This window comes from Schistocerca nitens, chromosome 4, assembly GCF_023898315.1.
Source record: "Schistocerca nitens isolate TAMUIC-IGC-003100 chromosome 4, iqSchNite1.1, whole genome shotgun sequence".
Classification (NCBI taxonomy): Eukaryota; Metazoa; Arthropoda; class Insecta; order Orthoptera; family Acrididae; genus Schistocerca; species Schistocerca nitens.
This window is the reverse complement of record NC_064617.1, coordinates 289,251,588-289,268,756: the sequence shown is the minus strand read 5'-3', so window position 1 is coordinate 289,268,756 and position 17,169 is coordinate 289,251,588. Positions and strand designations below refer to the sequence as shown.

General features: G+C 46.6%; 1 non-coding gene across 1 annotated transcript; it reads left to right on the top strand.

Moving 5' to 3' along the window:
- Positions 1-7,322: 7,322 nt before the first annotated feature.
- On the top strand, positions 7,323-7,397 carry Trnas-cga (transfer RNA serine (anticodon CGA)). The gene has a single exon. It is a non-coding gene; the product is annotated as a tRNA-Ser (tRNA).
- Positions 7,398-17,169: the final 9,772 nt, after the last annotated feature.

Sequence of the window (17,169 nt, the reverse complement as noted above, 5' to 3'; positions counted from 1 at the left end):
GTAAAAAATCAAATCTCCGTCTCACACCAGACGAGTGTAACCCCTAGTTTGCGTGGTACGGTAATGCTGGTGTATGCGTACATGGAGACCTTGTTTGTGCAGCAATCGTCGACATAGTGTAGCTGAGGCGGAATAAGGGGAATCAGCCCGCATTCGCCGAGGCAGATGGAAAACCGCCTAAACACCATCCACAGACTGGCCGGCTCACCGGACCTCGACACAAGTCCGCCGGGCGGATTCGTGCCGCGGACCAGGCGCTCCTTCCCAATCCGGAAATCTGTGCGTTAGACCGCACGGCTAACCGGGCGTGCCCTACCTATAGGGTACTTCTCATTGCTCTAGCTATCATTAAATTTGCAGGAAGAAAGGTTTCACAGCACAAAAAAGGAAAAGAATCGTAAAATTGTTAATTTGTAATTACATCAATTGAAAAAGTTCCTTTGGTAATATTTTGCCGACTACAAACTTGAAATTAAAACTCTCACGAAAGTCTTGGATTCCTGTGAGTGATATGTTACACATGTCAACGTCACTATCGGGCGAAAATTGTCGTACTCCTCGATTCCTGGATTGGATGAACTATCTACATCCAAAATTAAATTTGTATCGAGCCCTCAGTGTTCGAGTCCTACCCGCGCCTGAACAATTTTTTTTCTTGATCATTTTGTGCTGTTCTAGTACTTTTTGATATGCTAATTTCAGAAATGCTAATGGTTTCCCGGCATCACATAAGTTTTCTTCAGAAAGTAACTATGATGATCCAGTAGATTCATACATAACATGCACATTCAAAAAAAAAATATTTAAAAAGAACGATAAAATAAATCATTCCTAACCTTACAATTAATATCATCTGATAAAACAAACATCGTCCGAAAGGGCCTTGCAGGACCAACGCTATTGCCCGGCCGCCTTTTCGTCCTTAGCCGTTAGGCGTCACCGGATGTGGATACGGAGGGGCGTCTGGCCAGCACACTGCCCTCCCGGCCGTTGTCAGTTTTCGTGACCTGTGTCGTTACTCCTCAATCGAGTAGCTCCTCGATTGGCCACACAAGGGCTGAGTGCACCCCGCTTGTCAACAGCACAAGGCAGACCCGGACGGTGATCCAGCCTAAAGCTAGCCAAGCACGACAGCACTCATTTCTGTGATCTGACGGGAATCGGTGTACCAAGCGGCAAGGCCGTTGGTTGTTAAGGTCTAATGCAAATGTATAAACGTTAATGTCTCTTCCTTTTCCCATCAAATCTCCGTTGCGATTTTTTGCTGAGCACTAACTGTGGACACTCCCTGTCCGGCATTCAGCAGCGGTCAGCTACTGTGTTGACATCCGATCGGTCCTGTGAAATCTTTCTCCCCGTTCCTCACCTAAAACACCTAGATTTTGTAGAAAATAGCTGACACGTGAGTCTAGAAACTGCAACTTCACATTCATTGGAGCATCCAATACTTTGAAGTTATCCAGCAGCTAACTAATTTTCTTAATCAAGGCCTTTGCAGCTGTCAAGAAACTTGTTGACAACTTGTTTAAAGGGTATTCAGGACGTTCTTTAAATTTCATTCATTTCATTTCCGACCGGCAGGGCTGACGAATACCCCCTTCTTTCATCTTTCTGGCAGCCCCGGTCATTTACTTGCCAAATACTTGAAAGTGTCATCTTAGTTTGGTAGAGCTTTAATAAAATGTTCCATAGCGCAGAGAAAAATAAATAAAAAGAGATACACGCGACACGAACGAATTATCCTAATGGAACGGAAATCCGTAGATGTGATGTGCCTGCATAGACAAACAAATGACTGCAGTTTCAGAAAAATTTGATCACTAGTAACTTAATGACGCGTTGGCCCATCTCTGGGTTGTATCAAACAGTTATTTTGATTATAATTATATACTAATATCTTCAGCTGCTGGCGGGCGGTGACATATATCAACGGGGATATAGTTAATTGAGCCCGCGTCTTCTATTTCTGTAGTAAACGCTATTTTTTGGTGCATGTTGCCTATGGCTTGAGCAAATGCGGTAACCTCATTCTTGTCCCTCTCTAACAGTAACATTTGTTTTATGTGGTCATTCCACTTATGGTCGCTCTGGAGAGTTGCTCCTAGATATTTTACTACAATACAGAAATCATTTCCTACTGCCCGCACAGCCATGCAGTGCATTATAGATTTCACAAGTAGCAACAGTTACACCGACTTTGTAAACACAATAACTGCCATTGCCCCGACCGGGACTCGAACCTGGGATCTCCTGCTTACATGGCAGACGCTCTATCCATCTTTTTTTCTGTTTTCTTTATTTATTTTTTAATTTAATTTTGTTCGTTTTCGTTCGTTGCATCTGACGGGGACGGACATCGTAAGACACCCTTCTAAGTTCGTTGTTGATATTTTAACTCAGTTTTTTTATTACAGAGGACGGCTAACCCTCTGACCGAGCACGTTGAGCTACCGTGCTGGCTCCTATCCAACACACTCATTACTCGTGGAAGAGATTCTTACCAAGACCCGTAAGAGTTCGGGTAATATATGTGTATCCACACAGAAGAGGAAGGTCATGGCCGGTATTGCCAGAACTTATAGGTATATGGTGTTTGTTCTGTCAGACATGTCCGAGAGAACAGACATAAGTTATTTGGATTGTCGTTTATTAACAGAGTTGCTGGATTTCCTTCAGAGGGATATCGTGCCAGTTTCTGCCCAACTGGCGCGCTGAATCGTCAAAATCCAGAACTGGTTGGAGAGCCCTGCCCATAATCCTCCAAACGATCTCAATTGAGCAGGGATCCGGTGGCCTTGCTCGCCAAGGTGGGGTGTGGCAAGCACGAAGACAAGGAACAGAAACTCTAGGCGTCTTCGGTTGGGCATTATCTTGTTGAAATGTAAAGCCTGGATGATTTGCCATGAAGGTCAACAAAACGGAACGTAGAATATCGTCGACGTACCGCTGCGGTGTAAGGGTGCTGAGGATGACAACCAAAGGAGTCCTGCTATGAAAAGAAATCGCACCCCAGACCATCATCACTCCTGATTGTCGGGCCGTATGGCGAGCGGCACTCAGGTTGGTGTACCACTACTGTCCGGGGCGTCTCCAGACACGTTTTCGATCAATTCGAAGCGTGACTCACCACTGAAGATAATTATACTTCAGTCAGTGAGATTCCAGGCCTGAAGCTTGGATGTCCATAAAAGCAGGCACCAGTCATCACTCTTTGCTGAAGTTTGAGTGAAAAATGATTGCATGACCAATATGTAGGTCTCACCATTACGGTATCACCGAAATCGACAGGTAGCTGTATTACGGATCATAACAGTAAACTTCTTTTTGTAGCAGGATACGTAGCAGACCTCCACAATACAACACTGGCTATATTATGATTACATGGCTACATCTTACACACAGAAATTCTATATTTGAGTTACAAATGCATGCGACTGAACATTCTAAGTACTTTAACTGAACTCAGCACCCAAAAATACACTCGATAACCCCTTTACGTCTAAGAAAAATGTTCATTGTCAACCACTGTTATTACTATTTTATGACGCAGAATTAGATTTTATGCTTTTATGACTCACAGCTGCTGATCGGCAGCTGAAAGAAGCTGTCAGGGTAAAAGTGTTATTGGGTGGGTACTGAGAGCAGTGTAGGCAGTCAATGGCAGTTATTGTGTTTACAAAGTCGGTGTAACCGTTGCTACTTGTGAATAATGCACTGCATGGCTGTGCGGGCACTAGGAAGTGATTTCTGTATTGTAGTAAAATATCTAGCAGCAACTCTCCAGAGCGACCGTAAGTGGAACGACCACATAAAACAAATGTTACTTTTAGAGTGGGACGAGAATGAGGTTACTGCATTTGCTCAAGCCATAGGCAACATGCACCAAAAAATAGCGTTTACTACAGAAATAGAAGACGCGGGCCCAATTAACTATTTAGACTTTACCATTAAGAAGGTTGATAACATACATAAATTTTCGATTTTCAGAAAGCCGACATGTACAGATATTATTATTGGAGCCAGTTCATGCCATCCGCCTCGATATAAAAGGGCTTTTTTCACCTCTATGATCCACCGATCCACCGACTTCTTAGATTACCATTTGCCGACAGTGAAATATGCCAAAAACTTAATATATTAAAGCAAATTGCAGTAGCCAACGGTTTTTCAGCTGAAGATGTTATGCGCCCATACAATACGATTGAAAAACAGAAAGTAAATAATAGGGCGACCCACAATCATCTAGAAAAAAGAAAGAATAAAGAAAACCTGAAAACTATTCCAACGAAATTTTACGGAAAATGTCCCAACAAATAGAAAAGTGTTTGAATAAATCTAAGGTTAGATGTGGTTTTCAAGTTAACAACACTCTGAAACGTCGTTTAAAACCCAGTTTGAGTAAAGACTCTGATAAATTTGACGGTTCTGGGGTTTACAAAATCATTTGTAGTACTTGTGACAAATTTTACATCGGTCAAACTGGCCGCCCTTTTAAAATTAGATTCAGGGAGCATTTTCAAGCACATAACAAAACTGCATTAGGAATGCATTTAGCAAAAACCGGCCACGCTGTAGACAATATCGAGAGTTGTATGCGTATTTTACACAGGACACAGAAGGGTTGCGCTCTCGACTTGTTGGAGGCGTTAGAAACTCACAAAGCCACAAGGCATGAGTCCAGCAGGGTACCCAACGCCTACTTTGCTTTGTTTGATAACATACTGTGATAACCAAATTTTTTTTTCTTTATTGTCATTTTGAAACCTGTATTACAGGCAGGCCTGCAGTAGCATACTACGCCGCTCTTTGGCCACAGGGAAACACAAATATACAAATGAAGACATTTAGAGAAAAAAACATGGTGGACATATAAACGGAGACAAACACTTTTTAAAATACAAGGTGCCATTCACGGGCGTAGAGTCCAAGATAAAATTGTTCATACTCTTGGATATAGACAGGGACGAAAATTGTCACACGTGAACGTAGGTGCACAAAACGAATAACACTGAAGCACTTAAGCACAAAACGACGGTACACACAGAACACGAGGCGTTGATCTCTGGCGCGCGAATGTTCACTAACTGTGTACGAGTCCGGAGACTTGCCAAGAGAGGAGGAGGGGGGGGGGGGGGGGTGGGAGAGGGAGAGGGGGGAGCAGATGCCACGGGCAGGGGAGATAGGGGGAAGGGAGGAAGGTGGAGGGCAAGCCCGGGGGATGAGGGAAGGAGGGAGGGGATTGGGGAAAAGGAAAGAGAAGGGAGTGAGGGTGCCTAAAGGAAAGGACACAGGAAGTGGGGGGAGGATCAAAGTTGATAGGAGGGGTAGATGGAGGGGAGGAGGACATCATCAGGGAGGGTGAGCTGGCGGAAGCCACCTTGGGAGAGAATGAGGAGGGTGGAGAGATGGTGGGATGTGGGAATAAAAGGGCGGCAGTGGGCGGGGGTGGGAGAGGATGGATGAGACAAGCGGGTGAGGAGGATCGAGTTTGCGGGAGGTGTACAGGATCCGTATCCTTTCAAGGAAGAGGAGGAGGTGGGGGAAGGGGATGAGATCGTACAGGATCCGCGTGGGGGAGGGGAGACGGATGCGATAGGCGAGGCAGAGAGCATGGCGTTCAAGGATTTGGAGGGATTTATAAAAGGTAGGGGGGGGGGCGGAGATCCATGCCGGATGGGCGTAACAAAGGATTGGGCGGATGAAGGATTTATAGGTGTGGAGTATGGTGGAGGGGTCAAGACCCCACGTATGGCCGAAAAGGAGCTTGAGGAGACGGAGTCGAGAGTGTGCCTTGGCTTGGATTGTCCGGAGATGGGGAGTCCAGGAGAGGCGACGGTCGAGGGTGACGCCAAGGTACTTAAGGGTGGGAGTGAGGGCGATAGGACGGCCATAGGCGGAAGGAAGGGGTGGTTTTGCCTACAATGATCGCCTGGGTTTTGGAGGGATTGACCTTGAGCAACCACTGGTTGCACCAGATAACCAAATATATATATATTTTTTTTTCCTTTATTGAATTTCAATTCCCCCCGAAGGGGGCGGGCTGGCAGCAGCTTAGTATGCCGCTCTTCAGCCGACAGATTTTGTGACAAAGATCAAGAGAACAAATAATAACAAAACAGGCGATAAAATCGGAGACTTAGAGAGTAACAAGGCGAAAAGAAATCGTGGAACTTAAAACAACAACAGAGGGATGATGATGCTAATAAAAATACATACGAAGCAGACAGGGAAAACAATAGACAAGTAAAAAACACGGCGACAGTCTGGATTCTGTTCGCAAAAGACATAAAATTCACACCTAGCGACAGCATGGTTTCTGTTCGCAACACGAGAACGACAAACAACACTGAATAGTCACTGGAACACTGCACTAAAAAGTTGGCAAATGTGACACCACAGTCGAGAGCAGGTGGGGGGAAACTGGACAGAAGATGGGAAACCATAAGAAAGGGGGGAAAGGAGAGTAAAAGCGAAGGGGGGAACCGGGAAAGGAGCTGATGGAGGATGAGGACCCAGAAGAGGGGTGGGGGGCAGACGCGACAGGGAGTGGGGTAGGCAGAGGAGGGGAATACAAAAGGACTGGGGGGGAGAAGGGAGGGAGGGAGAGGTTTAGTGGGGAGAAAACAGGACGGAAGGGGGGGGGGGAAGAGGGAGCCCAGGGAAAGGACAGAGGAAAGGAGGGGGAGTGAGGATCAGAGTTGATACCCTTTATAAATCCCTTCAAATCCTTGAACGCCATGCTCTCCGCCTCACCTATCGCATCCGTCTCCCCTCCCCCACGCGGATCCTGTACGATCTCATTCAGTTCCCCCACCTCCTCCTTTTCCTTGAAAGGATACGGATCCTGAATGAGATTTTCACTCTGCAGCGGAGTGTGCGCTGATATGAAACTTCCTGGCAGATTAAAACTGTGTGCCCGACCGAGACTCGAACTCGGGACCTTTGCCTTTCGCGGGCAAGTGCTCTACCAACTGAGCTACCGAAGCACGACTCACGCCCGGTACCCACAGCTTCACTTCTGCCAGTACCTCGTCTCCTACCTTCCAAACTTGCCCGCGAAAGGCAAAGGTCCCGAGTTCGAGTCTCGGTCGGGCACACAGTTTTAATCTGCCAGAAAGTTTTATATCAGCGCACACTCCGCTGCAGAGTGAAAATCTCATTCTGGAAACATCCCCCAGGCTTTGGCTAGGCCATGTCTCCGCAATATCCTTTCTTTCAGGAGTGCTGGTTCTGCAAGGTTCGCAGGAGAGCTTCTGTAAAGTTTGGAAGGTAGGAGACGAGGTACTGGCAGAAGTGAAGCTGTGGGTACCGGGCGTGAGTCGTGCTTCGGTAGCTCAGTTGGTAGAGCACTTGCCCGCGAAAGGCAAAGGTCCCGAGTTCGAGTCTCGGTCGGGCATACAGTTTTAATCTGCCAGGAAGTTTGATACGGATCCTGTACACCTCCCGCAAACTTGATCCTCCTCACCCGCTTGTCTCGCCCATCCTCTCCCGCCCCCGCCCGCTGCCACGCCTGGCGTCCCACCCGGTCTCCATCTCTCCACCCTTCTTACCCTCTCCCAAGGTGGCTTCCGCCAGCTCCCCCTCCCTGATTGTTGTGGATTGGCAACACAGTCAACCCACTAGGAGGAAGCCGAAAGGCACGCGTTTAAGCTCACACAGGCTGGCGTGAGGTCTGGAACAGGACAAGGAATTGAGACTAGCAAAAAAGCTACGTAGCTTCTGGAATACTTAACTTTAATCCATAATTGGTGAACATCGCTCTTGACAGTACATGTTTTACAGCATCAATAGTAACTGGTAATGGCGCCTTGCTAGGTCGTAGCAAATGACGTAGCTGAAGGCTATGCTAACTATCGTCTCGGCAAATGAGAGCTTAATTTGTCAGTGAACCATCGCTAGCAAAGTCGGCTGTACAACTGGGGCGAGTGCTAGGAAGTCTCTCTAGACCTGCCGTGTGGCGGCGCTCAGTCTGCGATCACTAATAGAGGCGACACGCGGGTCTGACGTATACTAACGGACCGCTGCTGATTTAAAACCTACCATCTAGCAAGTGTGGTGTCTGGCGGTGACACCACACTGATTATGTCCTGCTCCCCTCCATCTACCTCTCCTATCAACTTTGATCCTCCTCCCCCCCCCCACTTCCTGTGTCCTTTCCTTTAGGCACCCTCCCTCCCTTCCCATCCCTTCTCTTTCCTTTTCCCCCCATCCCCCTTCCTCCACCCCTCTTCCCCCGGGCTTCCCCTCCCCCTTCCTCCCTTTCCTCTATCTCCCCTGCCCATGGCATCTCTGCTCTCCCCTCTCCCTCGCCCCCCCCCCCCCTCTCTTGGCAGGTCCCCGGACTCGTACACGTTCAGTGGACTTTCGCGCGGCGGAGATCATCGCCATCAGTGTCTCGTGTGTGTGCCTTCGTTTTGTGTTTAGTGTTCTTTCGCCGTTACGCCCCCACTGTTCACGTGTGCCGTCGCAGTCATCCGTGTTATGTGCACCGTGTCAACAAGTGTTAGTGTTTTTTCTCGTCCAGCGTGAACGGCTTCATGTTTATTGTTTTTTGTATCTACATTTTTTGCCTGCCGTTTTTATTGTATTGTCTGTGTTACCTATATGTCATATTATTGTACCACTTAAGGCTGAAGAACAGTGTAATATGCTGCTGACAGCCCGCCTGTATGAGGTGATTAAAATTACAACAAAGAAAAAAAAAATTAAGACACACTGCTCACTAGATGTATATATTTATATATTTTTGATCTGAAGATGGTCATTTCAGTCTGAAACCGGTAATCGTCTAAAGAATTCATTTGTGATCAGAGACTGGAATAATAAAGCATAAAACAAATAGTATGAAGCGCAGATGCTCAACAAACTTCAGTGACAGACGATGCAAGAGAGGTGCTGAGCAACACGGAGAGGTTTACTATTGAAATTTCGAGATAGCACTTTCCAGAAAGAGTTGGACAACATGTTGCTTCCTCCCACATACATCTCGCGTAATTCGAGGAATTAGAGCCAATACAGAGGGATATTGAAAATCGTTCTTCCCACACGCCATTCGCGACTGGAACAGGTTAGGGACGATCACTTAGGGGTACACACCATGAGGTGGCTTGCCGAGTATGATTTATATGTTGAGTGTGTATTGTACTCTTGCGGAAATTGTGTTTCAATCATTGTACGTAGAAATATGTTTTTCCGTATAATGGTGCTGTCCGTTGTCACTGTACTAGGTAGCTCCGTGTAGTCATAATATTCAACGACTCATTTCAAACAAAAAAAATTACGGGTTTTTCTTACAAATAGCTTGGATTTCAACTAGAGCGTTAAGCTACACTACTATCTTTATTTCAGTTTTGATAAAGATGAACAAATTTATTGCAGCTATTGTCTGAAATACAATATTTTTGCAAGCACACTGGATAAATAATTTAGTCACATACAGCAGACATGTGTAATAGACAGACCATCACACAGGAAATCCAGACTGCATCAAGATCCACTGAAAGTACTATGACAGACAGGAGGTGGATTTCATGGTCGGCTACGTGATCGAAAGAATCCGGACACCTGGCTGAAAATGACTTACAAGTTCGTGGCGCCCTCCATCGGTAAAGTTGGAATTCAATATGGTGTTGGCCCACCCTTAGCCTTGATGACAGCTTCCAATATCGCAGGCATACGTTCAATCAGGTGCTGGAAGATTTCTTGGGAATGACAGCCATTCTTCACGGAGTGCTGCACTGAGGAGAGGTATCGATGTCGGTCGGTGGGGCCTGGCACGAAGTCGGTGTTCCAAAACATCCCAAAGTTGTTCTATAGGATTCAGGTCAGGACTCTGTGCATGCCAGTCCATTACAGGGACGTTACTGTGGTGTAACCACTCAGCCACAGGCCGTGTATTATGAACAGGTGATCGATCGTTATGAAAGATGTAATCGCCATTCCCGAATTCGTCTTCAATAGTGGGAAGCAAGAAGGTGCTTAAAACATCAATGTAGGCCTATGCTGTGATAGTGTTACGCAAAGCAACAAGGCGTACGAGTCCCCTCCATGAAAAACACGTTCCACACAATAACACCACCGCCTCCGAATTTTACTGTTGGCACTACACACGCTAACAGACGATGTTCACCGGGCATTCGCCATACCCATACTTTGCCATTGGATCGCTTCGTTGTGTACCATGGTTCGTGACTCTACACAACGTTTTTTCCGCTGTTCAATCGTCCATTGTTTACGCTCTTACACTAAGCGAGGCGTCGTTTGGCATTTACCGCCGTGATGTGTGGCTTATGAGCAGCCGCTCGATCATGAAATCCAAGTTTTCTCACCTCCCGCCTAACTGTCATAGTACTTACAGTGGATCCTGATGCAGTTTGGAATTCCTGTGTGATGGTCTGGATAGATGTTTGCCTGTTACACATTACGACCTTCATCAACTGTCGGCGATCTCTGTCAGTCAACAGACGAGGTCAGCCTGTACGCTTTCGTGTTGTACGTGTCCTTTCACTATCATATTGGAAAAGTGGACCTAGGGATGTTTATGAGTGTGGAAATCTCGCATTCTAGACGTATGACTCAAGTGACATCCAATCGGCTGGCCACGTTTGAAGTCCGTGAGTTTCTTGGGGCGCCCAATTCTGCTCTCTCACGATGTCTAATGACTACTGAGGTCGCTGATAAGGATTACCTGGCAGTAGGTGGCAGCAGAATGCACGCAATATGAAAAACGTATGTTATTGGGGATGTCCGGATACTTTTGATCACATAGTGTATGTATTATGTTTTTATTTTCTACAACATCCCTTTGTTTAAAATTAAAAACCAACAATTTCGCAAAAAAACATGAATTAAACACTGACAATTTCAATTTTGCTACAAATACTGCTTATTTCTTACGTAACATACGGCAGGATAATTATGTAGAACAAACGTGTTCCATAGGTTAAGCAGCCCTTAATATATTTCACTATGTCTCTCCGCTTCCAGTTGCTAGAGGAAACTCGTACGACACTGATGGCATACGCTAACAAAGCGATGCAGCAAAAAAATGGTTCAAATGGCTCTGAGCACTATGGGACTTAACATCTGTGGTCATCAGTCCCCTAGAACTTAGAACTACTTAAACCTAACTAACCTAAGGACATCACACACATCCATGCCCGAGGCAGGATTCGAACCTGCGACCGTAGCGGTCACGCGGTTCCAGACTGAAGTGCCTAGAGCCGCACGGCCACACCGGCCGGCGCGATGCAGCACACTTAACATATAGGTAACGTCTTTGGAATATTATCTGGTCAGTGCCACAAGGAAAACTGCCGTAGTCCAAGCACTGTAGTCTATGGTAGCCTACGGTAGTTTTATAACTCTAGTCATTAGTCTTTTGACTAGTTTGATGCCACGAATTCATCTCCTGTGACAACGTCTTAATTGTTCACCCCGGCTCAACATATGCACTCTACGCTCTGAATTATTTTTTGGATTTATTTCAAATTCAGTCTTCCTCCACAGTATTTACTCTCTACAGCTCCCTCTTTTACCATGATGTCTTAACAAATGTCCTACAATCCTATCCCTCCTTTTCGACGGTGTTTCCTGTATGTTCCATTCTCAAATGCTTCGATTGCTCCCTCATTTCCGGCTTTCCCACAGTCACTGATTCACTTCCTTCTTTCATGCATGATTTCTGGCGTACCCCAAGAGAGCGTTATGGGACCACTGTTTTCACAGTAGGTACAAATGACCTAGTGGACAACGCCCGAAGTTCCATTAGGCTTTTCGCCGATGACGATATTGCATACAGAGAAGTTGCAAAGCTAGAAAACTGTAGCGAAATGCAGGAAGACCCGCAGAAGATAGTTGCTTGCTGCAGGGATTTTCAATTGATCTTCAGCGTTAACAAATGGGACGTATTGTACTGAAGAAGGAATAAAGACCCATTACTGTATGATTGTACAATTACAGAACAATCACTGGAAACAATCACATCAATAAAATGTCAAGGAGTACGGGCAGAGTGCCATCCAAAGTCCAACGACCATAGAAAACTTATCGCTGGTATGGCAGACGCCAGACTGTGGTTCTTTGGGAGAATCCTCAGGAATCGTAGTCCACCCACGAAGGCGGTAGTTTAGAAAACCAGAGTTCGACAAATACTGCAATATTGCTCGTGAGTCTGGGATCTGCACCAGGTAGGATTGTTGGAGGAAACAGATGCAAAGAAGAGCGGCGCTTTTCGTTACGGGTATATTCAGAGTAAAAGCATCACGCCATAAGGTGATTTGTGGAATATTGATGTAAATATAGTAACAGCCGCTGAACGAGAGGCGTTCTGGATCAATGTGTGTTTCAAAGTTACGAGAATGTATGTTCGTCAAAGAGTCAACCGATATAATGCTTCCTCCAACGCATAACTCGCGAAATAGGTCGTGAAAGAAAATAGGAGAGATTCGAGATCACACGGAGACTTATCGGCAAGTATTCTTCCCACAAATAGTTGGTGATAGGACACGAAAAGGGGCAAGTGGTAGTGATAAACGAAGTGTGGAGTATAGATGTAAATGTAGACGCACAAAGCCGTGCTCGAAAAGTAAATTCTCAGATTCTTTTTCTCCCTCTAATTAAAGCTTATGTTTGATACGAGTTAACTTCTTTTGGCTAGGATTCATTTGACTATACTGATTCCATACAAGCGACTGCCACATATACAGTAGCTCACTGACATTATTTCTGCCAGCTCTGATGATGATGATGATGATGATGATGATGATGATTATTGGCTTGCGAGGCGCTCAACTGCGCGGTTATCAGCACCCGTACAAATTCCCAACCAAATTCCCAACCTTTTCTCAGCCCAATCTCGCCACTTTCGTGAATTATGATGAAATGATGAGAACACAAACACCCAGTCATCTCGAGGCAGGTGAAAAATCCCTACCCCACCGGGAATCGAACTCCGAGACCCCGTGCTCGGCTGCCAGCTCTGGAGGGTCACATGACCACCTAGTAGTAGTTCTGGACGATCTACAACGATCCAGAGCGACCGCTGTTCTGTTTGAAGGTGGAGACCAATTTTTTGTTCAGTAGTTTGATAAAGCGATTACAGAGATCACTTAAACATTACACTTAGATGGGATTCTTGATATGTTAGTGGATACAATGTTTCTAAAGCAAAAGTCAGTAAAAAATAATTATCGAGTTACACTGTTTGATCAAAAGTATGTGGACCAATTTTTGTAATGTGCAATTGGTCGCTAGATGTCAGGAGAGGCGGATCCATCAGTTGAGAGGGGGGCAGGGGGGGGAGAGAGGGGAAGTGTTGCCCTTAGAGAAGTGGTAACGCAGACTGGGTCGGTGAGGAGTGATTTAGAATGTGGACTAGACGTCGAATGCCATCGGAGTGACAAATGCATGAGAGACATTCCAACCCTTCTAAAGCTACCCACATCAGCTGTTGCTAATGTGATTGTGATGTGGAAACACGAAGGAACAACGGTAGTTAAATCAAGACCAGGCCGACGTCATGCGATGACAGAGGAGGTTGTCTAACATTGCGCTGGGAGGTTGTAACAAATCGCTTGAAATGGCTCGCGAGTTTCAAAGTGCTACCAACAGACCAGGTTGCACAATGCCTGTGCGCAGAGAGTTAAAAAGAATGGCGTACAATGGTTGAACAGCTTTTCGTAAGACACACGTTTCTGTAGTTCACGCAAAGTGGCACTTGAGTTGAAAGAGCGAAACCACTGACATTAAATGACTGGAAATCAGTGTTCTGGAGGGAGGAATCATGCTGTACGCAGTGTCAATCAGGCGGAAGGGTTTGGGTTTGGTGAAAGCCTGTAGAACGTTACCTGCTATCCTGTGTAGTGCCTACAGTGGCGTCATGCTACACGAGTGTTTTTAGTGGTCACGGTGTGGCCCCATTATTGTACTTAAGAAAACGACATATGTGGAAGGAATTGACCGCATTTCAAAACATTGTGTTCTGCATAAAATGGAGGAACTGTTGAGGAATGACGACTGTATCAGCACGAGAATGCACCTTGTCATAAAACAGCAACGTGAGGCACTAGTTTTTGGACATCAGCAGACCTGAAATGGACTAGCCTACTCACTGTCCCGAACTTAGCCCAATTTTAATTAGTCACTTATTTACATGTTCCGGGGATCATTTGAACGATTCTTTTATCGAAATTACGGGATATATATACTCCTGGAAATTGAAATAAGAACACCGTGAATTCATTGTCCCAGGAAGGGGAAACTTTATTGACACATTCCTGGGGTCAGATACATCACATGATCACACTGACAGAACCACAGGCACATAGACACAGGCAACAGAGCATGCACAATGTCGGCACTAGTACAGTGTATATCCACCTTTCGCAGCAATGCAGGCTGCTATTCTCCCATGGAGACGATCGTAGAGATGCTGGATGTAGTCCTGTGGAACGGCTTGCCATGCCATTTCCACCTGGCGCCTCAGTTGGACCAGCGTTTGTGCTGGACGTGCAGACCGCGTGAGACGACGCTTCATCCAGTCCCAAACATGCTCAATGGGGGACAGATCCGGAGATCTTGCTGGCCAGGGTAGTTGACTTACACCTTCTAGAGCACGTTGGGTGGCACGGGATACATGCGGACGTGCATTGTCCTGTTGGAACAGCAAGTTCCCTTGCCGGTCTAGGAATGGTAGAACGATGGGTTCGATGACGGTTTGGATGTACCGTGCACTATTCAGTGTCCCCTCGACGATCACCAGTGGTGTACGGCCAGTGTAGGAGATCGCTCCCCACACCATGATGCCGGGTGTTGGCCCTGTGTGCCTCGGTCGTATGCAGTCCTGATTGTGGCGCTCACCTGCACGGCGCCAAACACGCATACGACCATCATTGGCACCAAGGCAGAAGCGACTCTCATGGCTGAAGACAACACGTCTCCATTCGTCCCTCCATTCACGCCTGTCGCGAGACCACTGGAGGCGGGCTGCACGATGTTGGGGCGTGAGCGGAAGACGGCCTAACGGTGTGCGGGACCGTAGCCCAGCTTCATGGAGACGGTTGCGAATGGTCCTCGCCGATACCCCAGGAGCAACAGTGTCCCTAATTTGCTGGGAAGTGGCGGTGCGGTCCCCTACGGCACTGCGTAGGATCCTATGGTCTTGGCGTGCATCCGTGCGTCGCTGCGGTCCGGTCCCAGGTCGACGGGCACGTGCACCTTCCGCCGACCACTGGCGACAACATCGATGTACTGTGGAGACCTCACGCCCCACGTGTTGAGCAATTCGGCGGTACGTCCACCCGGCCTCCCGCATGCCCACTATACGCCCTCGCTCAAATTCCGTCAACTGCACATACGGTTCACGTCCACGCTGTCGCGGCATGCTACCAGTGTTAAAGACTGCGATGGAGCTCCGTATGCCACGGCAAACTGGCTGACACTGACGGCGGCGGTGCACAAATGCTGCGCAGCTAGCGCCATTCGACGGCCAACACCGCGGTTCCTGGTGTGTCCGCTGTGCCGTGCGTGTGATCATTGCTTGTACAGCCCTCTCGCAGTGTCCGGAGCAAGTATGGTGGGTCTGACACACCGGTGTCAATGTGTTCTTTTTTCCATTTCCAGGAGTGTATATATATATATATATATATACACATGATTAGTGTTAGTCCTAATCATGCAACTGCACTTTACACAGGGCGTTCATTTTAACTGAAGACATTGAAATATCTAAAAAACTACAAAGCGTATCAAAAAAAGTAATAATGTCTCGGAGGGGGACATCCAATGATACCACACTCGACCCCCCACCTAATGAGTGGGTGGCGGGGAGGGAGGAGGAATCATGGAAATCTTCAATGGGAACCACCATTTTTTATTGCAGATTACGATTTTACCACAAAATCTACATCAGTTTTGTTTGAAGCATTTTCTTCGTTTCACCACAGATGACGCTGTAATCGGACGAATAGGAATAGGTAAATAATCGTAATTGACGACATGCTACTCAATGGCTCTTGAATATCCAATGGCACATGGACTCCACCCCCATGCAGCGAGGACAGGACAGGCCAGTATTTCATAACTTCTAATTGGAAACTCAATTCGCAACGTTGTATTCCTCCGACATATCGAGCAGGGGACTACCCGACGCGCCACCGTGGCCATGCAGCGGACTACAAAGCATCATAACAGGCAGTACACTGTGACCGGAGCTCACGTAAAGTGCACACGTAGAACACATAGCAGCTCTAAACATTACAATATTTTCTCAGTCTTTATTGCCTTCGCACCTACCCATCATTTGGAAAAAAAGACGCGCAATTGTACGACGAATGTTGCAACCACAGATAAAAAATTGAAATAATCCTCATGTACGGAGAACTTAGGAGGAATGTTGAGGCTGCTGTTGCCTAGTATGCGGAGCGTTTTCCGGAGAAAGCTCGCTCTCGTTCGTTCTTTTACAAGGCTGTGAACTCTTGTATGTCCGGCGGCAGCGTACAGACCGGCAAAAGGAAACGAACCAAACGTGTTACAGAAGAAATAATGAAATACACTACTGCCCATTAAAATTGCTACACCAAGAAGTAATGCAGATGATAAACGGGTATTCATTGGACAAATATATTATACTACAATTGACATGTAATTACATTTTCACGCAATTTGGGTGCATAGATCCTGAGGAATTAGTACCCAGAACAACCGTAATAACGAACTTGATACGCCTGGACATTGAGTCAAACAGCCCATGCAGCATCAACACGATACCACAGTTCATCAAGAGTAGTGACTGGCGTATTGTGACGAGCCAGTTGCTCGGCCACCATAGACCAGACGTTTCAATTGGTGAGAGATTTGGAGACTGTGCCGGCCAGAGCAACAGTCGAACATTTTCTGTATCCAGAAAGTCCCGTACAGGACCTGCAACATGCGGTCTTGCCTTATCCTGCTGAAATGTAGGGTTTCGCAGGGATCGAATGAAGGGTAGAGCCACGGGTCGTAACACTGTTCAAAGTGCCGTCAATGCGAGACGTGTAACCAATGGCACCCCATACCATCACGCCGGCTGATACGCCAGTATGGCGATGACGAATACACTCTTCCAATGTGCGTTCACCACGATACCGCCAAACACGGATGCGACCATCATGATGCTGTAAACAGAACTTG